The sequence below is a fragment of the Megalobrama amblycephala genome, linkage group LG18 (assembly GCF_018812025.1).
Source record: "Megalobrama amblycephala isolate DHTTF-2021 linkage group LG18, ASM1881202v1, whole genome shotgun sequence".
Taxonomy (NCBI): Eukaryota; Metazoa; Chordata; class Actinopteri; order Cypriniformes; family Xenocyprididae; genus Megalobrama; species Megalobrama amblycephala.
Window position 1 is genome coordinate 4,086,029 of NC_063061.1, and position 23,836 is coordinate 4,109,864.

At 40.3% G+C, this 23,836-nt stretch overlaps 1 protein-coding gene and 1 long non-coding RNA gene across 13 annotated transcripts in view; one reads left to right on the forward strand and one right to left on the reverse strand.

Moving 5' to 3' along the window:
- LOC125252132 (protein NLRC3-like) overlaps nucleotides 1-23,836 on the reverse strand; it is a 236,639-nt gene that overhangs the window by 21,721 nt on the left and 191,082 nt on the right. For 5 of the 12 annotated variants that reach the window (XM_048165190.1, XM_048165188.1, XM_048165186.1 and 2 more), the window contains exon 1: nucleotides 19,476-19,620. The exons of 5 other annotated variants lie outside the window; for them this stretch is intronic. The gene's annotated coding sequence lies outside the window, so the exon portion shown is untranslated. Of the gene's footprint in view, nucleotides 1-19,475; nucleotides 19,622-23,836 lie in introns of those variants that run through there. 2 more of the 12 variants (XM_048165182.1, XM_048165180.1) reach the window with 1 other exon arrangement.
- LOC125252133 lies at nucleotides 17,219-18,170 on the forward strand. Its single transcript, XR_007181160.1, has 3 exons — nucleotides 17,219-17,364; nucleotides 17,577-17,644; nucleotides 18,088-18,170. It is a non-coding gene; the product is annotated as an uncharacterized LOC125252133 (long non-coding RNA).

Here is a 23,836-nt window from a genome sequence, read left to right on the forward strand (position 1 = left end):
GTGAACGTGAACGTAAACAGTACACATGCAGAAAGACTGTAACAGTATATGTACTGGATCCTGCATTATGTCTTAAAGGGAAAGAAGCCTATTATTCCTGCTGTCTGTGTTTTCAATATTAATCAACCAACAAAAGACAAAGAAATTACTCTGCTCTTGACTGAATAACTTTTGTAATTTTAATAATGATTAAATATTTAATTTGTACAGTGAAGATTACATGCAGTGTTATTTTACATTTGATTACTTTATTCAAATTCTGCACCTGAAAACTACTGTTAGATACCTAATTAATCTGAAAAACACTGTTTATTTATTTGAATCTTTGCTCTATTGTCTTGATTTGTGCTGTTGCTTGTAGTTTGATTATTTGTTCTTATTTTTATTTGACAGTTGTCCTGAATATAGCACATACCGAACTGTACCAAAACCGTGACCCTAAGGGTGCGTTCACACTTGTCATGTTTGGTTCGATTAAAACGAACCCTGGTGCGATTGCTCGGTTAGTGCGGTTCATTTGAACATATGTGAACGCTGCCATCCGAACCCTGGTGCGCACCAAACAAGCGGACTGAGACCGCTGAAAAGATGGGTCTCGGTCCGCTTCCAAACGAACTCTGGTGCGGTTTGAATGATATATGAATGCAATACGGACCAAAGACATGTAAACGAACCAAAAACAGGAAGACAAGACCCTAATGTCATAGTCGTGAGTTTGCCCATCACAGGCATCAGACGTGCGTCTCCAAGCTGCAGATCGTGTGTGACGGAGGGATTCCCGCCGCTGTTTTGACACATTTTATAAGCTCTTCACGAGTTCCCAGCTGGCCAAAATACCATCACATGCAGGCTACGCACCGCTACACACACACACAACGAGCGCATTCACCTCAGCACACAGCATTGTTTTGGATGTCCGGTAAGTTCCGGCTCAAAATAGGCAATACGTCATAAAATCTGACCAATCACGTTGTGAATGTATCCCTATGCCTGAAGGTTCGGTATCTTTTGGTTCGGTGATAAAATTGCCAATCTGAACGCTAATCGGACCAGGTCTAAATGTTTTTTTTTTCTTCTTTGGTCCGGACCAAATGAACCAAACGAACCGAACTACAAGTGTGAATGCACCCTAAAACTGTGATAAAACCGAACCGTGAGTAATCTGAACCGTTACACCCCTACTGCATTCTAACACACTCTTTACTCCACGTCCTGTTAAAGGATTAGTTCACTTTACAATGAAAATTACCTCAAGCTTTTCTCACCCTTAAGCCATTCTATGTATATATGACTTTCTTCTTTGACTTTCTGATGTGACTTTCTGATGAACACAATCAGAGTTATATTAATAAATATCCAGGTGCATCCAAGCTTTATAATGTCAGTGAATGGGGAAAAAATGAGTATGAAGCTCAAGAAAGTCCATCCATCCAAAGCAAAACATACTCCACACGGCTCCGGGGGGTTAATAAAGTCCTTCCCGGGGGGTTAATAAAGTGGCGAATTCGCGCAAATCATGCAAGTTGAAAAATCTGAACTTTGCCAAAAATTTGCGCCGCATTAACCAATCTGTACAGCAAAGTACAGCATAAAAAAAGAACACTAGCTAAAATCCCTTGATAAAAAACATCTAAAAACTTTGTGCTGACGTTGAATGATCTAAGTTTCCTCAAAAACAAAAGTCTCGACTGGGCCTTCTTCATTAGGACATTAGTATTCTCTTTCCAATTCAATTTTTCATCCAAGTGGACGCCTAGAATTTATGTCTGCACAATTTCAATCAACTGACCATTAATTGTGACTGGAAGGACCTTCTCTTTTTTCTTTCTAAAATCGATCACAAGTTCTTTAGTCTTCTCTACATTGTTTTAAAAATTTAGACTCACACCAGCTGAAAAAACACTGAGCCTCCCTTCTGTAAGCAGAATCATCGCCCTGATTAAGTAAACCCACTAAGGTATCATCAGAGAATTTTTGGCTATAGTCAGCAGTATAAAGTGTGAATAAAAAGGGATCTAAAACTGTGCCCTGAGGTGCTCCAGTATTAGTTAAATTGGTATCAGACAGATTATTACCAAGCCTTACAAACTGTGGTCATGATAAGAGGTAATCTAAAATCCAGGAAATGGTTATATTGTGTAATTTAAAATCAATTAATTTGTTGGCTAAAATATGTGGCTGTATAGTGTTAAAAGCACTCGAAAAATCAAAAAACATGATCCTGACAGAGCTGGCAGTAGTTTCAAGATGACTGTAAGTGTTATGGACCATAAAAAGTAGAGCATCATCTACCCAACACCCTTCTGTAACAACTGCTTAGGATCAGGAATAGCAATACAACGGTATAAGTAAAGAGTGCTTTTAACATCTGACCCCTCCGTATAATTCACGGACCCGGCTCCGGCCGGTCTAGGAGAGTCTGTGACTTTGGCATCTTTGTGGCCCCTCTGAAGCTAAACAGAAAACCCCAGTCGCCAGCTCTGGGGGCAAAAGAATCACCCCATGTGGGTTAATGGACAGGTGGCCACGGGCACCAGCCAAACCCCAATACACACCACACACACACACACACACACACCGACACACACAAACACGCCTAGAGATTGTATGTATAGCTATCCTCAAAATATGACAGTGCCAAAGTGTACCCGTTCAAGTTGCATGTATGTATCCCTAGTGTATAAGCTTAGCTATGACTGTAGTTGTGTTAGTTTCATTCTAAACGATAAAATTCGATTATAAACGGTATCTCCCCTTTTATGTTTTTCCCACCTGACAAGTTTGGTTTCTTTGTAAAGCTCTCTTTATGCCTTATTCGACAATATATGTCACATTACTGTAAAATGCATTGTTCTATTTTAATGGTACTTCGAAGAAAATACACTTCGATCTGACACTTCATAAACCATGCAAATGAGTTTGCCCGCTAAAATTGCACCCTTATCATTGGCTGACGTCCCCAAGGAGGCATTCTGGTTTGTTGTCCTTAAAACACGATGACACATGTCTCTTCGTCGCACAAGTTTTCCTTTTGTCAAGCCTTCATCCTCCATCACCTAGGAGACGGACTCTCTCTTCTTTATTTTCCGGTTATCTTACTCTTAAGTTAAAACCTTGTTTGAAAATCCCGCTGGAGAAGGACCAATTGCCAAACCAAGCGCGCTGAAACTCTACAGAAAGGCAGTAACTACAGCACCTGAACTTATGCAAGTAACAACTTCTTAAACTTTGTGTAAACTGAGTTTCCTTGCTGGCTCTCAAAGGTTTTAACTGTTTGTAATTTGCCATTCCTTTGATCACCTCTGTTTTTTTTTACTTTTCTTTCGTTTTCCATATATGTGTAGTATGTGTGTATATTTAGCCATATAACCTTTTGTATTAGTAGTCTCATATATTAAATACATTATATTCACGCTCGATTGTTCTGCTGCTCATTCACAAAACCAAGTCACTTCTACGTTGATTCTGCAGCACTGTTTTACGCTTTAATGCTATAATAGGAAGTTATTCTCGTGGCCAGAGAATAATGTTCTTTTATAATAGTCTATGAGGAAACCCATAGTTTTCTAAACATTAAACTAGAACTAATCATATATGTAATTAATTATAATCCGTTGTAATTAATTCACAATATATGTGCATAATTTCCTCTTTGGTCGATCTATATTATAATAGATCATAACGCGTTATGATTTATTATACATATATTTCACCCATGATTTGAGCTAATTGATTAAATACCTGTAATTTGCTACAATTACACTACCAATTTCCTATGCAAATTGCAAGGGGTCCTGAAAAACAGACACCTGCCTAGTCAGGTGATCCAGTACAACCCTCTCAAAACACTTCATAATGTGTGAAGTTAAAGCAATAGGCCTCAGATTAGCAAGGTTGTTGCTTTTTTGGGAATAGGGACAAGGCAAGATGTTTTCCACATAACTAGGATTTTAGCAGAGGACAGAGACAAAGAAAACAATGAATGAAGGACGGAGCATAGCTGGTCAGCACACACTTTAAGGGTGCGTGGATAAACACCATCGGGGCCTGCTGCCTTATTAGATTTAATACGCCTTAACTGCTGACGAACCTCTTCGATGTTAAGATTAATAACTGGGCTTCAATCCTCAAAGCTGCTCTGCCTAAGATTGGAGAGAACATTCTCATGTAGAGAAGAAAAATCAAATCCATCAAACCTGACAAACTGGGATTACTGGTCCCATATCCACTAATAGACTTCATACCATTCCATAGCCCTCTTGTGTTGGTCCAGGACATATTTCCTTCAACCCTTTCCTTATATTTTTGTTTGCCCTGTCTGATAATGACTTTCAGCTCTCTTTGAGCATCTTTAATCCTTTCTTTATTTTTCTACTTATTAATAGCAGCTTTAACTTCTCTGGTAACCCATGGTTCGTTATTGGGAAAGATTTTGATTTGTTTACTAGGAATTAGTGTTGTCAAAAGTACCGGTACTTCGGTACCAAGTCGGTACTGAAATTTTGAAAATGTGACGATACCAGCATTTCTGTAGTACCGGAAGTACCGAGAATCCGGGTATATTCGGTACCCACTGATAGGGCTGTGCTAGTATTTACTTGAATATGACACGAGTGAAGCACAAAGCTTTGTTTACAGAAGAAATAATAGGTTAGCAATTAAATGTGACATCGCAGCCATGGAAACATTTTGGTTAATGCAGAATAAGAGAGGTGCGTGAGTCCATACATTTCAGCTTCGTATTCTGTTTTCCGAATCGCGATCTGGTCACCTGATTAGCAGAGAATTTAACAATATTCCATTAGTTATTCCACATGGAATCTGTTTCTTTTCCCAAATCTTCACTCACGCAGGGGATTATAACGTTTCTTTTGTTCGCATTCGGCTATTCGCATTATTTACTGTGGTAAAGTAGAAAAAACACCGTAGGACAGAAACCTTTTTGCTTGCACATCAGTTTCTATTTAACAGAGTTTGTGCTTGTTATTAGACTTTATAAGGCGCGTCAAGTTTATTTGTATAGCGCGTTTCACACACCAGTTATTTTTACTTTCGTTTTCTCTGGCAGCGCTAAATCAAACATAGCCTGAATGTCTTGCCCCTGCGGAGGATAAAACACGCTCTTCAGACCTTTTACAACAAGTGTCAGTTGTTTGTAACATCAGGAGATAACGAAGATATTATTAAAGAGAAATGGTCTCTTTCCTGCTCGTGTCCCACATCCCTCTCAAAGCGCCAAGCGGCTATATCAAAGTAATAACGGGACTTTGGCTATATATGACGCGTCTTTGTGTGGAAATAAAAAACGAATGCTTTTTGAAATAATATTTAACTTTCTTATTATTTAGGTTACAATTATTTACCGATATTTATTTAATAGTTTTACAGGCTGTAGTGTGTTGTTTCTCTGACGGAATAGCTAAAATAAACACGCACGTCTGTTACCCCTGTTGAAAAAACGAGCATATGCTGGTAAATTAGGTTTTGAAGCTGGTATGGTGGTTTGAGCTGGTTTATGCTGGTCCAGGACCAGTTTAGGACTAGTATGGACCAGCAGGACCAGTTTAGGACCAGCATTTGACCAGCATACAGCTTCAAAACCTACCTTACCAGCATATGCTGGTTTTCTTAACAGTACACAATGGATGTTTGAGCATTTAATTATTTATTTATTTTTTTTTATATTTCAAAATGTATTTCATTGAGGTAGCCTATATATACACACACACTCCAAATCATATTTAATGTTTTTAAAATAGGCTATATAAAAATAGTAAAATAGTTCCAATAGATTTTACTGTGGTACCGAAATTGGTACCGAGAACCGTAACATTTTCATGGTATCGGTACCGACTACTGGAATTTTGGTACCGTGACAACACTGCTAGGAATTAAAGACCCGACACAATAATTAATATAACAAGTCACTTTGTCAGAAATACTGTCCAGATCACTGTCTCCATCAAAGGTCTGAAGCCAAACAGCTTGCACCTGCAAGGCCTTGAGAAGGATCTGGAAACTTTGGGAAAGTTAAAACGTACATCAATCAAGAAGATAACCCAACGTCTGCAATAAACAACACGAGTATGAAAGACTGATGAGTTGATTGCCTCTTCGGAAACTGATACGTCATTAAACCCCCGACGCCTAGAAGCCCAGAGCTGAGGACCAGAAACCTCAAGGTGAAGATGGGAAGCCCAGAGCTGACTACACCTTTGACTCAAAACGGGATTACTGTATTTTATACTTTAATGATGAAGTTTTATTTGCCTTTACATTTTTGTTTATTATAAAAAGAAAAGTAACCAATTAAAAGAAATTTAATTGATTACAAAAGCTGCCTACCTTGGCTTGATTTATAGTGTTTTAAGACTTTGAACAAGAACATACCACAGAGGAGTCTTCTGACCAAATTGTAAGTAATTTAAAATGCTTATAATTTAGGCCAGACTCGACTTACTTTACCTAACCTGAGAATAATAAATAATAAGGTTAAAAGGTGTTAAGATCAAAACAATAGTAAGGTCGACAGCTCACTGCAATGAGCTCGATGTTCGGGTCACAAACTCTTTCTTTTACCGTAACTTGTTGAGTATGACACCACCGGTCATCCACATACAGGCAGACACCTCCACCTTGCTTCTTACCCGTGCTTGCTTGCTCTCTGTCCACCCTATTAAGTGTGAAACCTTCAATATCCACATGAGAATCAGGTATCCTGTCCGACAGCCATGTCTCAGAAAAACAGATTAAACTGGTCTGATCGAACTTCAAGCAGGCCGTCAACTCGTCTGCCTTGTTTGTGACCAGGGAGCGGACATTCCCCATAATAACCGAGGGTAGAACAGGTTTATATCCCCGCCGACGATTTCTGACCGGACACCACCTCTGTCTCCTGCCTTCCTTTGGCCCTGGGCTTGATTTCTGACATATCGGCATCAGGATCCAATAAACTTGGTGCAGAAACCCGCTGCCGAAGAAGCTCATTCCGGCTGTACGTAATGACCGGCAAGCCCGGCTCTCTCATCACCTGGAGTGTTTGTGCGGCATCCCAAACAATCAATGTCCACAGCCACAAAAGGCAAACAAAGGTGCGATTGTTAAGTGAAACCATAATCATGTCATCAGGGATCGATCATGCTAAAAATCCAGAATTAAACTAAACTAAATAAATAAATTAAATAAACACATTAGACACAAACGTTCTGACGCACAGTGGTAGGAGAGTCGGCAACAAAAGGGGGCGGCGCCAAAAAAGGTATAGGATCCAAGGGATCTTGCTTAAAAGAAAGTGAGTGAGGAGGTCGGACAATCTGGTAAGTTGTAAAAAAAAAACTCTCTTTACTCAATTTGAGCTATATATATGTAACATAGTTAAAAAAGGTTCAGGTTAAATCCTACTAAATGTGAGTATGATACCACCTGCTGTCACAAAGTGTACCTGCAGCGAATGCTAGTAATGACGAAGGATTATGGGTAATCCTCAAAGCAATGGAGGATTTCCCTTGAGGTAACGTGTCTATGAATGTCCGTGGAATAAACAATGTTAACTCACTTGAAAAGCATGTAAAAGTTAAGCTAGATTTATTTTGGTTGTATAAGGTGTTGTTGATTAATTTCGTCATGTTTTTATAAAGTCAACCATCTGGTTATGTGTTGGCAGGTTTATTTAGTTATTAACAGCCATATTTACTTATTATTATATATTAACTGTCATTTTGTTTAAGTAAGGGTTCCAGTATGAGTTTCAGTAAATTTACTACCTCTGAAATGACTCCTCTAGGTATTGGTAGAGGTAGAGGACTACATAGCACACCGGTCCCATTCACACTGGGTGACAGTCTAGGGGGGCATAAGACATATTTTGGTGAGGATTCTGTCCACAGTCCATTTAGACATAGGGATATAGTGGCGCCCGAAACTCAGCCTATGATTGAGTTACAATCACCACAGTGCACTAGTACATCAGTTCCTAAACCTCCCTCTGATGATGTGAGACTGGTTGACCAAATGAGCACCATTGTGCAGCAGATAGGGAAGCAGCTAGCTGATAGCATTATGTCACACCTCAACACATCTAGCCCTACAACTACTGTGCATGCAAGTCCTGAAGAAACATGCAATACAAAAGCACCTTCCCCCGTTAACACGCTAGATCTATCCCAAGTCCAGTTGATCACTCGGAGAGAAGTCAAAGACCCACCCGTTTTCCGAGGAGAGAGTTCAGATGCACTGGCTGTCGATGAATGGGAGGAATTAATGAAGAATTACGTAAGAAAAAGCAATGTTCAGCTGGAAAATCAAGCTGAGGAAATTATTGTCCACCTGAGAGGCAGAGCAAAGGATGTTGTGAGATTTGGGATAAGAAATGGTGAAATTGATGTCCAGAATAACCCACAGGCCATCTACGGGCTCCTGCGCAAACATTTTGGCTCAAGCCATTGCTCCTCAATGCCCCTAGCTGACTTTTATTCTACCTTGCCAAATGACCATGAGGAACCCTATGAGTACTGGCTTAGACTGAACAGAGCTGCTGATGATGCTGCTAGCTTGCCTTAGAGAGCAGGGTAAAACGTTTGACAACCCCAGTGTTGAAGTCACACGTATGTTCATCAGACACTGCCCCAGTAGAGATTTAGCTCTTACCTTTAGATCAAAGACGATTGATAAGTGGTCAGCTCGCGAGGTTCAGGAAGTGCTAGATGAATACCACCTACAGAAGGGACTCAGGTCTTCTACTGAAAGGAGTAGACACATCAGCATGAACAAAGTCGAGGTTAGCCCTAACACTCCATTAGTTTCAGACGTCCCAGAACAGAAACCTGCTATAAGTCAAGACACCTCCACTCTAGAGAGGTTGATTGGAATGTTAGAGAAAGTGTTGCTTCAGGGACAAGGTTATGCTCAAGCCAATAAAAAGCCCTATACTAATAGAAGACTTCCACAGATTGAGGGCTTAAGAGACATGCCATGTAACATATGTAATGACAGCTCACACTCTGCCCTCACACACTGTCAGGAGAACAGACTGTGTTTCCTGTGTCACTTACCTGGCCATTCAAGACGCAACTGCCCGGAGGGTAGACGTCCTCCTCAACATTTTCAGCAGGGAAACTGAATGATCTGCGCACAGGGGAGGACAGCGCAGATCAAGTGATTGAGCCTCCCACCTTGGATTTGACAGACATTAATGATTATGACAGATTGTGTCACGCCTACAGCAGCGTAGTGCCACCAGAAAAAACACTGATTGTGCAAGGCCTGCAAAGACTCAAAAACTGATAGCCTATTCTACACAGAGGTGTCTACTGATAGTGGTCATGTTCTTAGAGCACTGGTGGATAATGGCTCTATGGCGTGCACTCTAAGTGAAACAGCCAACAAAAAAATTTCACAGTCTATTCCTAACATTGAAGTGAAAACTGCTGAGGACTTTGTTATTGTTGGTTGTGGGGGTCACCTGGTCACACCTTCCGCTATGTATGACCTCACTGCATCAGTTTATGGCTATAAAGTGATAATTCCTGTTCTAGTGGTGCCAGGCCAAACTGATGACATGATCCTTGGCAGTAACGCCATCAAGTGGCTCATTTCACAGATGAAAGACACTGTTGGGAGACAAATTACCACGTCCCCAGTAAGTAGTGCCCATGCTAATAACTTTCCTCAATTGATATCTCTGTTGTCCTGCTCAGACAGATGTGGTGCAATGCCGCTTAAAGTTGGCACGGCAAGGCTCAAGAGATGTGTCGCACTTACAACCGATGTCTGAACATTTGGTGTGGGCTAAACTCCCTGAATCTGATGTTTCTGCAGTGGGAAGTACAGTCATCATTGAACCCACTCAGTCCAAAGCCAGACCTGCTCAAATTCTAGAGGGGAGAGTTGTCACCTCATTATGGGGAGATGGCTGGGTTCCAGTCAAAATAGTCAATCCTACTGAAAAGCCACTCACCCTTAAAAAGAATGCAAAATTTGCAGATGTGTCATCCTGTCTCTCTGTGCAGGACTTTCCTGAGCCAGATCGTATCCAATCCAGTGCACAGTTCACACAGAGCTCATCACCTTCACCTAGGTCAGAGAATGAAATATCACAAATTTTGACTGACATGGGCTTGGAGGAATTGAACCTCTCTTCTTGTGAAGTCTCCTCTGAGTGGAAGAATAAACTGCTGCAGATCATTGAGCAGTATGAGTCCATATTTTCGAGTCACAAAATGGACTGTGGTGAGGCAACAGATTTTGTACACAGAATCCGCCTAGTGGATGATAAGCCCTTCAGACTTCCATATAGGCGGGTTCCACCATGCCATTATGATAAGCTTCGGACTGCTCTAAATGAAATGGAGGAATTGGGGATAATCCGTGAAATCTCAGAGCGAAGTATTCATCTCCTCTCGTCCTGGTTGTGAAGCCAAGTGGTGATCTTCGCATCTGTAATGACTTCAGGTGGTTGAATGCAAGAACAGTGAAAGACGCACATCCCTTGCCTCATCAGACAGATGCTCTCGCTGCACTTGGTGGCAATGTGTTCTTTTCAACGATGGACCTCACCGTCAGGATTCTATAACATCAGAATGCATGAAGACGACAAAAAATACACAGCATTTTCCTCCCCATTTGGCCTCCATGAATATAATAGGATGCCCCAGGGCCTGACAAACAGTCCTGCGACCTTTATGCGAATGATGATGTCCATCTTTGGTGATGAGAACTTTACAAGCCTGTTATGTTATCTGGATGACCTTATGGTCTACGCGCCATCTGAACAGATTGCACTTGACCGTCTACAGATGGTTTTCTCACGTCTTGCTGCCAACAACTTGAAGCTCTCACCTAAGAAATGCTACTTCCTTCACTGGTCTGTTAAGTTCTTGGGACACATCATATGTGGAGATGGTGTTAAGACAGACCCGAGTAAAGTGCAAGCTATAAATAATGTGCAGGAAGCCGATCTGATGGAATCTGATATGGAGACACCAAGTGCTAAGAAAATCAGATCTTTCTTGGGAATGGTTCTCTACTACCACCATTTCATCGAGGGATGTTCAGCTAAGGCTAAGCCACTGTTCAGTCTTGTGGCTGAGCCTGCTACACCACACAAAAGAGGTAGAGGCCATAAACCGAAATTCAAGAAGGGCAATGTTAGACTGTCTCCAGCTGACTGGACTGTTGAGTGCAGGGTAGCATTCAAAACTTTGAAACATGAGCTTGTGCATAGTGTCACCTTGGCCCATCCAGATTTTAATGCACCATTCATCCTCGCTGTTGATGCCTCCTTTGATGGCCTGGGAGCCGTCCTCTCACAGTTGCCTCCCGATGGTGCTGTTGCCAGACCAGTGGCGTTCGCCAGCAAGACTCTATCGCACTCCCAGCTGAACTATCCAGCACATCGGCTGGAGTTTCTCGCTCTTAAATGGGCGGTCTGCGACAAGTTTAGCCACTGGCTGAAAGGACGACGTTTCACAGTCTGGACGGATAATAATCCGTTAACATACATCTTAACTAAGCCTAGGTTGGATGCTTGTGAACAGAGATGGGTCTCAAAACTCGCAGCATACAGTTTTGATCTGCGCTATGTCCCTGGCCCTAAGAATGTGGTTGCAGACGCACTAAGCAGGGAGCCATTTGTCCAGTCATGCATAGGCCATCGTCTTGTGAGCGAACCTTATGCCTCATTGCTGAACCAAGTGGGTGGAATGGTGGATGAGACCATACAAGATGCATTTAGATTTACTGCTGCTAACTGCCAGTTAGTTGTTGATCAGTCCACAGATGATGCTGTTGTCACCCCGGCCCCCCCTCAGGGGTCCCTCTCCCTGCAGGAAGTTTCAGCTGTGCTAGAGGCACATGACTCCAGAGGTGTTAGCCGAATGAGAGGCACAGGACCAGTTATTCCTCAGCTTGTCAGTATCGAACAGAATGCCTCCCTACCAAGGAGTGAACTGGTTAATCTTCAAGAACAGGATGACGTCTTGGGCAGGGTTCTCTTTTACATCCAGCGTCACAGGAGACCCACTAGACGCGAACGTGCCAGTGAGTCTCGTAGAGTGATGAAAATGTTGAGACACTGGGCCAAGCTCTCCATCAAAAATGGTATGTTGTACAAAGTAAAGAAAGACAGGCAAATGAACATGGCAATCTACCAGTTTGTTGTTCCAGACTCCCTTAAGGCCCAGGTTCTTTCTGGCCTCCACAATTCAGCTGGTCATCAGGGACAGGCTCGCACACACTCTCTTGCCAGGCAGAGGTTCTTTTGGACAGGGATGGAACATGACATCAGCCATGTGAGGAACTGCTTTCGCTGTGTGGTTGGGAAGAGCCCAGAGCCCAACGACCGTGCTCCTCTTGAAAGCATTTGCACCTCTGAACCGATGGAGCTCGTGTGTATCGACTTTTGGACTGCTGAGCAGTCGGACAAGAAGTGTGTAGATGTTCTGGTTGTTACGGATCACTTTTCGAAGCTGTCACATGCATTCCCCTGCAAGAATCAGTCAGCGAAGCAGGTTGCCCGTCGTCTGTGGAATGACTTCTTTTGCATATATGGTTTCCCAAAGCGCATCCATTCGGACCAGGGAGACAATTTTGAGAGCCGACTCATTAAAGAGCTCCTGGAGATGGCTGGTATCCAGAAATCGCATACCACACCATACCATCCTATGGGAAATGGAGTTGTCGAGCGATACAACAGGACTCTTGGGAACATGATAAGGTCCCTGCCTGCCCATTCCAAAGCCAGGTGGCCACAGATGCTTCAGATGCTGACATTCTGCTATAATTCACTGAGCTAAATAAACGGGTTTTGCACCCTTCTTTCTCATGTTTGGGAGAATTCCACGTCTACCTGTTGATGTTTTGTTCCAGCACACCCTCATCAGCGATGCTGTCATTGGCCATCGTGAATTTGTCTCTAACTTGAAACGTGACCTGTCTGAAGCTGCACGCATCGCCTGTGTAAACAGTCGGACAGAGCAGGCTCGACAGGCAAAGAACTACAACCGCAAAGCAAAAGGGTCTCCCCTCACTGTTGGTGACAGAGTCTTGCTTGCAAATTGTGGTGTGAAAGGGAAGAGGAAAATAGCAGACAAGTGGGAATCCACAGTTTTTGAAGTTAAGTCTGTGAAACCTGGAATCAATGTGTACCGTATCAGTGACCCAGTGACATAATAATAATAATAATAATAATAATACATTTTATTTATAATGCGCTTTTCTGCAACCCAAAGTGCTACAAATAAATCAAATACAAAAACTACAATAAATGTAATACAAAGTAGAAACTGTAAATCCTAAAATAATCATTACAGTACAACACAATATAATATTACTCACAGTCCATAAAAGCAATTTTAAAAAGATGAGTCTTTAACAGCTTCTTAAAACTGGCTAGTGTGTGAGCATCTCTAACAGCAACGGGAAGCGCATTCCATAACCTGGGTGCAGCAACAGAGAAAGCTCTCTCCCCATAGATTTTAATCTATATGGAGGCTGCTGAAGAGTAAGAGAGTCAGCAGACCGAAGGGAACGAGAAGGCGTGTAGCGGGTCACTAGGTCACAAATATAAGAAGGGGCTGTTCCATGTATAGCTTTGTATGTTAATGTGAGAGTTTTAAAAGCAATACGTGACTGGACTGGAAGCCAATGCAAACTATAAAGCACGCCTGTGATATGCTGACGTGTTGGAGTATATGTGAGAAGACGAGCTGCTGAATTCTGGATATACTGCAGACGTTTGATTGATTTAGCAGGTAAACCAATGAATAGTGCATTACAGTAGTCAATCCTGGATGTAACAAATGCATGAATAAGCCTTTCAGCGTCAGGTGGAGTGAGGAAAGGCCTAATTCTAGCAATGTTTCTGAGGTGATGGAAAGCAGATTTTGTGATACTCTTAATGTGAGAGTCTAGTGTCAGATGAGTGTCAAAAATCACTCCAAGGTTACGAGCCTGAGCAGATGGAAGTACTACACTGTCATCCATAATCAAGTTAAGATTGCTACCCTTGTGAATAGCCGCCGGTGTGCCAATGAGTAGAACCTCTGTTTTAGAACAATTTTAAAAAGTTTTAAAAAGTTATGGTGCATCCATGCTTTTATTTCCTGCACACACTCTGAGAGAATTGTTGAGGTGAGAGTAGAATCAGACTTGGAGCTGATGTAAATTTGGGTGTCATCAGCATAAAAGTGATACCCCAAACCATATTTCCTAATAATTTGTCCCAAAGGTAGCATATACACACTAAACAATATAGGACCCAGGAGAGATCCCTGGGGAATGCCATGACATACCTGTCCAAGTTCAGATTTGTTGTTTCCCAAGACAACAAACTGGGTACGATCAGTGAGGTAGGATTTAAACCAGTTGAGCACCGTACCAGTGATACCAAGCCATCTCTCCAGCCTATTTATCAGGATAGAATGGCACACTGTATCAAATGCAGCACTAAGATCTAACAAGACCAGGATGGTGGAAGCTCCAGAGTCAGCTGATACAAGTAGGTCATTCATAACTCGAACCAGGGCTGTCTCTGTACTGTGTCCCTTTCTAAACCCAGACTGAAAAGGTTCAAAAAGCTTGTTTGAAGACAAGTGTGAATGAAGTTGTGCCACAACAACACGTTCCAGAACTTTAGCAAGAAAGGGTAAGTTTGAGATAGGTCTGTAATTAGATAGATCTGACTTATCACATCCAGGCTTTTTAAGGACTGGTGTAATAGCTGCAACTTTAAGGGCTTTTGGAACTATACCAGTAGTGAGTGAGGTGTTCACAATGTTCAAGATGAGGGGACTAATTGAAGAGAGACACCCCTTTAGAACAGATGTTGGGATTGGGTCGAGAGTACATGTAGTTGTATTCATTGCCATCACTAGTTTCAGAATACAATCATTAGTAACTATGTTAAAACTAGAAAATGCACTTTCAGGAAAACTAGGTGGAAAGGTCACAGGAACTTCAGAGCATTGTACCAAACTGATGGACTTATAGATATTTTCAATTTTTTCCATGAAGAAACTAAGAAACTTGTTACACTCCTGCACAGAGGAACAAATTGGTGACTTGATTGGTGCAAGAAGGGTGTTGATCGTCTTAAAAATCTTATTAGGGTTTGCAGCACCATCACTAATGATAGACGAATAGTACTTTGTTCTTGCTGCTTTGAGTGCTTCAGCATAATGACTCAAGTGACCATCGTACATAAGCTTATGAACAATTAATCCTGATTTCTTATACTGTCGTTCAAGCTGCCTATTTTTCATCTTCATGGCCCTTAACTCAGTGGTGTACCAAGGAGAGGATTTACTAAATGAAACAACACGTTCTCTCCTAGGAGCTAATTCATCCAAAGCAGATGACAAAATAGAATTATAGTGATCAACAGTTTCAACATCTGAATGCTCTGAAATCAGGCAGGAGAGACTGTCAAAGACATCCAGAGAAAAAGTTGTTCACAGAAACCTCCTACTCCCGGTGAATTTCCTCCCAGCAGGAGGTCACGACATTTTGGAGTCAAGCTGCTCATCAGATAATGAAAGTGCACAAAGTGTCCCTGTGGTTCCTGTTGACGTGCAGGACAGTGAGACAAAGACACTTGAGTGGTTACTGCAAATGGATAAGACTAATGATGAGGATGCTACAGACAGCCATCCCAATTGCTCACCTGTTGTAGCTGTGAGTGCCTCTCTCTCAGAGATTGAAGTGAATATAGTCCCACATGTTATGAGTGGGATTTCACAAACATCTGTTCCATCAATATCTGCGCCGCAACCACTTTCCCCTAGACCCTCTGTAGAATGTGTGGTGTCTGAGGTAGAACCCTCTCCGCCCTCAGTGGAAAGAGCTCATTGTGTCCCCTCCCCTGACCATGCTAGTGACGCACAGCAAGGTGCATTAGCACAGGACAACGTAGTTTGCAAACAGCCACCTCCACTCTGCACTAGGGCAGGTAGACTTGTTAAGCCCCCAGCTAGACTCATTTGTGAAATGAATGAACAGGTTGTAGATGACTCAGCTTCAACAGTTGATTCTTTGTTTTCTTTTGTGAGGAACATGCTTTCTGGATAGATTGCTTGTGTAGGTATATGTCTTAAGAGTGTTCGCACTAGTTTATCTGAAGTATTTGACAAGAATCTGCTAATGAGCAATGTTTACAATATGAGAGGTGTACACGGCATTTTTTGTGTCTTTGTTGGTATGGGGCTTAGCTACCCCCTTATTGACTTTCTCCCAAGTGGAGAGTTTCTAACTGACTTGAAACGCATTTGCTTCCTAGTACGAAACAACTGTTTGGTATCTAATAAAAAAAAAAATAAAAAAAAGAAATGTTTTTTTTTGTTCCCAATTTAGCAGGATTTAAAGGATTAGTTCACTTTTAAATAAACTTTTCTTGATAATTTACTCACCCCCATGTCATCCAAGATGTCCATGTCTTTCTTTCTTCAGTCGAAAAGAAATTAAAGTTTTTGATGAAAACATTCCAGGATTATTGTCCTTATAGTAGACTTGAATGGGCACCAAACAGTTGAAGGTCAAAATTAGTTTCACTGCAGCTTCAAATTGTTCAGAACAATCCCAGATGAGAAATAAGGGTCTTATCCAGTGAAACCAGTGCTCATGTTCTGAAAAACATTGAAAATTATGTAAGTTTTAACCAGAAATGCTCATCTTGAACTAGCTCTCTTCATCTTCTTCTCTATTGAATTCCAGCAGTGTAGATGCTGCTAAGCGTAATACTGCCCTCCACAGGCCAAAGTTTGAACTAATTTTTATATGCAATATGCTAGTTCAATAGTATATAACAATTAGTTCAAACTTTGGTCTGTGGAGGGCAGTAATACACTTAGCAGTTTCTACACTGCTGGAATTCTAATAGAGAAGAAGAAGAAGAGAGCTAGTTCAAGATGAGCATTTAAGGTTAAAACTTATATAATTTTCATTTTTTTCAGAAAATGAGCACTGGTTTCACTAGATAAGACCCTTATTTCTCATCTGGGATCGTGTTGAACAATTTGAAGCTGCAGTGAAACTAATTATGACCTTCAATTGTTTGGTGCCCATTCAAGTCTACAATAAAGAGAATAATCCTGGAATGTTTTCATCAAAAACTTTAATTTCTTTTCGACTGAAGAAAGAAGGACATGGACATCTTGGATGACATGGGGGTGAGTAAATTATCAGGAAAAGTTTATTTAAAAGTGGACTAATCCTTTAAGGGGGGTGTATGTAACATAGTTAAAAAGGTTCAGGTTAAATCCTACTAAATGTGAGTATGGTACCACCTACTGTCACAAAGTGTACCTGCAGCGAATGCTAGTAATGACGAAGGATTATGGGTAATCCTCAAAGCAATGGAGGATTTCCCTTGAGGTAACGTGTCTATGAATGTCCGTGGAATAAACAATGTTAACTCACTTGAAAAGCATGTAAAAGTTAAGCTAGATTTATTTTGGTTGTATAAGGTGTTGTTGATTAATTTCGCCATGTTTTTATAAAGTCAACCATCTGGTTATGTGTTTTATATCCGATAGAAAGTCTCTCAGGTATAGCTAGCTAACTTTAACATGATGCCGTCTTTCCAGACAGAGCATGCGCTGTTTATCCACATGAGATGACTACTCAATACTGTTTTCCTTTGTCATAAATGCAGGTATGTTACCATATGTTGTTATAAAGTGTTATAATGTTTGAACATAAGATTGAGGTATTTTATGCTGTTTGTCTGCCTCCAGTATGTTGAATTGTAACGAAGTTACACAATTGTTTACACATAACTGACTGTTAACATAAAATGGAAAGGTAACTGTAGAAAATCTGTGTAATTACATAGTTTTATGTTGTTTTCCTCCTTGCAAGATTAAGAGGGACAGTTTGATGCGTTTTAATTATTTTGTTTATGTGAGTTTAAATCCACTATAAATCCACTATCCACTATCAATGTGTCAACTGTATTTTAATTTTGTGAAGAGCTTTTAAGAGTAGTACTTATGGGTAATCCAAAAAGCAATGGAGGATTTCCCTTGAGACAGAGCATGTGCTGTTTATCCACATGAGATGACTACTCAATACTATTTTCCTTTGTCATAAATGCAGATGTGGAATAAACCTGCTGTTACCACAAACCTGACGGTGTCCGAGAGAGTATATCAGGCAGAAGACATAACACGGAGGTCACATATATACACATATTGAGAATACAAGCTTGTTAAAGCCGGCAAATTGATCTTAATTTACAACTACTTTCCTGCGGACGAGTTGTGTTTATTCAGAGGAAGTGTGCAGAAAAGAAGTGGAAGAGTCTGGGACACATATTTAAAGGAGAGCGAGAGCCCCTCTCATGACGCGAATTCGCATCTGTTGTGAAGTGAATTTCACGCGCGAATGAAGCGAGTAAACTCAAAATGTTCAAGCGTCCGACTACGCGCGAATAGCGTAATTTATACGCGCAAGTCGCATCTGGTGTGAATGCCCTATTAGGGTGAAAAAAAATCCATATTAAACAAGTTATAAAGTAAAATAACTATCTTCCGCCAGACCGCCTTTCGTATTCAACTTAGGAAGAAAGCGTAACTGCCGTAACTGGCATTACATTTTCTTCGCATGTTGAAGGAAGGCGGTCTGGCAGAAACCTCGATATTGCAGATTTTGCTGTCGATTAAAAATGTCACACTCCCATAATCCAGTCTTGACTTTATCAGGGCAACATATAAACTCTCCATTCTACGCCTGCAAGAAACCTTATAAAGTTTCCAAATTATTTCATACCTTCAGATTATTATCTTCTCTTTCTTTATTGAGAAAATCATCATTTTTGAAATTTCCACAGAAAACTTAACCCCCTATTCCATCCCCACATTTCAGCTTGTTATCTTCCTTCTTGCATTTTCTTAACTACATACATGATCCAGTTAAAAACTCTCCCTCCTGTTCCCATCTTGTGAAGTTTAATCATTAGCCCCTCTCTCCATATCATATCATATGGCTTCACATCAAAAATACTGCACCACACACGCTTTATTTACTTGGGCTTTTCCTCCTTCATCCTCTAAACACAACACTGCTCCATTCTGTCTCTTCAGTTATCACGCCTCTTTTCTCCAAGAAACACATTAAACTCTCATTGATCATTCTTTCCATCAGTTTACACATATGAGAAGTCAACGCTTTAGTTCTGTAGTTTCATGGCTTTTACTAGCATCCTTTCCTGGTTCATCTGAATAATTATCGCTACCCTCCATATTTTTTTGATTTGGTGTTCTTCATTTTTTTCCCTCCTCTGACATATTATAAATCATATTCTTTTACATGTGAATTTGTGCATTATAGCTTTCTACAATGACGTTTAGCTCATTTGTTAATGACACAGGAGTCCATGATTCATAATTTCTCTCGAGTGGATTTCTGACCAAAATACTCGATTATTTCTAGACACACAGATATCTAATCAATCTTAAACATGTAAGGAATGATACTGAACTCACTTTAGTCGAATGGACGCACACAGTCTGTGATAAACTCCTCAAACACTCGAACAATCCTGCAGTGCAGAGCTCAGCTGTTATATTATGACAGTATTCAGCTGCAGACACGCGTTTCAGGACATGAAATTACACGCAATTACGCGTAATATCGTCTGTACACGTCTCTTACTTTCACTTTCTATTTGAGAGAGAGAGAGAGAGAGAGCAGCACACGTCACAGGCTGGAAATTAAGACAAATAGAGCGAGTCTTATCAGAGTCGCGCCACCTACAGTTTTTTTATTTTTTTTTTTTATTTTGTTTGATGTAATACGAGCTATTTTCGCATGGATTTGGTAGGATTTATATATACAATATTTAATAATATTTAATAACAATGCCTGTTTAGTTACTAAAAATACATGATCTGATCATTTATTGATATTCATTTTGATCAATGTAGTTAGATGTAACATTGTAACAATGTAACATTATTGTTTTCCATTTGACTATGAGATAATTATTCACTTCATGTTCGTTTTGGAACGAATTATTAAAAGACACAGAGTATGGATACTTAATGTCAAGTATATATTTATATGAAATAAAAATAAATATTAATAAAACATATAAAAAGACACTGGTAACATTTTACTATAAGGTTTCATTTATTAACATTAGTTACATTGCTTAAAGGGATAGTACACCCAAAAATGAAAATTCTGTCATCATTTTCTCACCCAAAGTTGTTCTAAACCTGTATGAGTTTCTTTGTCTTGTTGAACGTAAAAGAAGCATCGAAACGTTGGTATCGGTGACCAAACAATTTCTGGTCCCCATTGATTTCCATCATAAGCCTACTTTTTCATACTATGGAAGTCAATGAGCAAAACCTCATTGTTGAATGCTTATGCATGTTGTTTGTATGTGTTGTTCTTTTATTATCGAAAACTGATCATGAATTATTTGTTCTGTACAAATTTATATGTAAAACAATAGTGATTTATAATCCATAATTTATCAAATGAGGGAAAATTACCATTATTATCTGTTTTTTTTTTTTACTTCCTCATGTCTTGTGCACATTAAAATCCCTGCACCATTAAATGTTATTCCTATCCTGTCCCTCTAGTCCTTCAACTTTTTCAAATCAAGCTTTTTGCATGGATTATAATTAGGGGTGTGACGAGATCTCGCGAGACTAAACTGTGACAAGAGGCTTGTTTGAGATGCGCCTAGCCTCGCCTGAAGTTCAGCCGAGAGTAGGCGGCTGCAGTTAGGGGAGGAGTGAAAAAAGTGCAGGCAAGACGAACAGTTCTCTGTTCTCGTAGTGGATCAGAACCTACGAGATCAAAGGCGGATATCGCGGGATTCACACTAGTGCGCTGTGTTGCTGATAAACTGGATGTAATTTAAGTTCTGTTGCTTTTATATGAAAATAAACATAATGAACAATACACCCAAAGTACTTGTTATTTATTTCCATTCGAAAGATGTGTGTATCAATCATTTTTACTTTAATTATAGACATGTTTTTATATATTTTTTTTTATAAATGACAACGTTCGCATAACCCATAGAGAGATCACTGTGTCAGAGAGTTTGGGAATATTCACACATTATTTTTACACATAAAAACATGATATTAGAGTTTTAAAATCAAACATTTTAAATCAGATCAATACATCACGGTTGTTTAAACCAATAAGCTTTAAGCTGTGTCGTCAGCAAGTCGTTTCCCATCGTGCTTTTGGTCAGCGCAGTCGGTGGAGAGCAACTGTGCTCGACTGCAGAATCCGACACGTCCGCCTCGCACTCGCGAGAGGTTTTTGACACACGTCGTCATGACATCAGAGCAAGGCGGCCCACCCTCGGACACATTTCTAACCGGCATGCATCTCGCGGTGATCACCGGTGATCGGTTCTGCGCAGAATTTGCTCATCTCAAACAAGCCTAAGATTTCTTGTCAAGGCGAAAAGTAGTCTCGTGATGTTGCCATGACAGAGTGTTAGGATGATTAGGAAAGAATATGCCACCGCTACATTTACATTACACCTCCACTGTCCTTTTGCTTTGTATTTAAAAAAAAAAAAAAAAACATTTAATTCAGTTGGATAACGGTCGCCGCCGCTCCATATTTACAGAGTTACGCGCAATCGTGAAAGTGAAAGTAAACGCGCGCGCGCATTCAAACGCGATTTCAATACCCTGCATTTTGAAAGCGGCTCCCTGATGAATGCAAATATCTCTCAATATGAAATCTATTTTAGGCTGGGCAGTGTAGTTGTAACCATCTCTTAGCTCTGTATCAAAGAAAAAATTGGTCTTATTTGCACTTTGAATATTGAGAGAGTGCAATTATGGTTGCACTTATTGTAAAGTGTTACCATAAAAAACGAATAACAGTTTTCCCTTAATCTTATTAAGCACAAACAGTAAGGATTCATTTGTTAACATTAGTTAATGCACTGTAAACTATGAACTAACAATGAATAACTATTTTTATTAACTAACATAAACAAAGATTAATAAATACTGTAGCAAATATATTGCTCATTGTTAGCTGATGTTGGTTAATACATTAATGTTAATAAATGAGACCTTATTGTAAAGTGTTACCATTTTCATTTATACTGTTTTTATTTCTATGATCAGTTTGTGGAAAGGAGTTCAGTTAGGAGGTCAAAAGTTGTGGAAGCTCATAAATCATGTACAGTAAGGTCTGAAGAGACTGAAATACAGAAGAGAAGTCAGTCAGTTGAGTTAGTTTACAGTACTTGAGTATTAATATTGTGAATGTGTAAATACAAATATAGCTTTCCAAATGCAGACTGCTTACGTGGGAATCCATATCCCTCATCAAACCCAAGCTCCAAAACTCCTCTCTAATGAGACACAATTTCCCCTCCTTGACAATAATTTCAGCTCCAGGCCGATTGACATCCAGCACGTAATCAAGCTATAAAAAAACTGGTTAAATAGTCAAACAATAGTGCTCGACTGCAAATGCATGCACATTAAATTTCAACAATAATAATTTTACCAGTTTTTCTTGCACTGGATGCCAGTCCCTTTCCCATGGCTTTACTGGTGAAAAATATTCCAACAGGGTTGTTGGTCCCAAAGCAGCGGCTTCTGGTGATGCAGTCTCACTCACTGCAGGGATAGCAATGGTTGCTGGTGTTGCTGAGGGTTTTAAAATGGTGTCTGGCACTGCTACTGAAAAAAAACAAGCTTAGAAATCATAAACTTTGCTCTAAATTTCTAAGTTAGTGTGCCTGTTTGCACTTAGTGAGCAAGTAATTTGTGTAGCTCCACCTGAGGGAGGGGACTGGAGACAACAATTTACTGACCTACTGACACATCCATGGATTCCTCTGATGTTATATGTTCTACATAAACATAAGTGAACAGTCCAATGAGTAATAAAGTGTCACATTCATAACAAAAGTGCACAAGTACAGTGAAAAATGACCCAAAACAGCCTAGCTGTGGACATTCATCAGAATGTTTGTCTGAAACTCCTTTTCATGTGGTCAAGTCGTTCTTCATTTTTGCGAATATTGTAATGGTGAATTATGTTTCGCATGAGGAACACATGAGTCGACGGCAAAGCCATGTTTAGGAAGTAGTTGTTTTGTTGTTCCTCGACTTGGCTATTAACTTTTCCAGCCAGTTGCGGGACCAGGCGAAGCTCCCGCAGTGAATCTCGAGCGTCCTTTGTGTTGTCCTCATGGAACCGGTCATACAGAACATAATGTTCTGCTGAACCAGTAATAGGGTGGCCATCAGGGTCAGGATTTTCCTTTTTGCATGTCAGCCAGGGTAGTGACACCTTTACGTTTCCAGCTTTGGCTTTCGCAATGTTTTCTGCTGTTGGGTCCATTAACCTCCCTTCAAATGGTGTGAAGGGGATTGTTTGTGTCGTAGATGACAATGTTCGGCATACGCTTCCATGAAAGAAGCATGTCTGCTCGGATGTTGCATTTCAAACTGTAGACGATGCCACACGGACACATAATCACAGCCCAACCACCTAAAATGCAAATGCAGAAAAGAAAAGCAGATCTTTAGAAACGGTAATCCTTTGTGTACTCATGCAAGACCTAATCATGTTATCAATGTCACATTGTATATTTTAGAGCTACTGCTATTACTGTTCTCATTTGCAATATTGAGGTTTAGCTGAGGCAGCCCAAATTTTCTCAAAAACTTTGTCATATGCCTCTCGTGACTTCATTTCTTGTGAAAGTCTTAAAAGGAGGTCCGTTCGAGATCCAGTGGCATCCAAACCACACTCTCTGCATAAATTTCTAATCACCTGCACCTATGAAAGGAAATGTGTCTCAGTGAATCCCTTAACCCTTAATAGGACAACAACA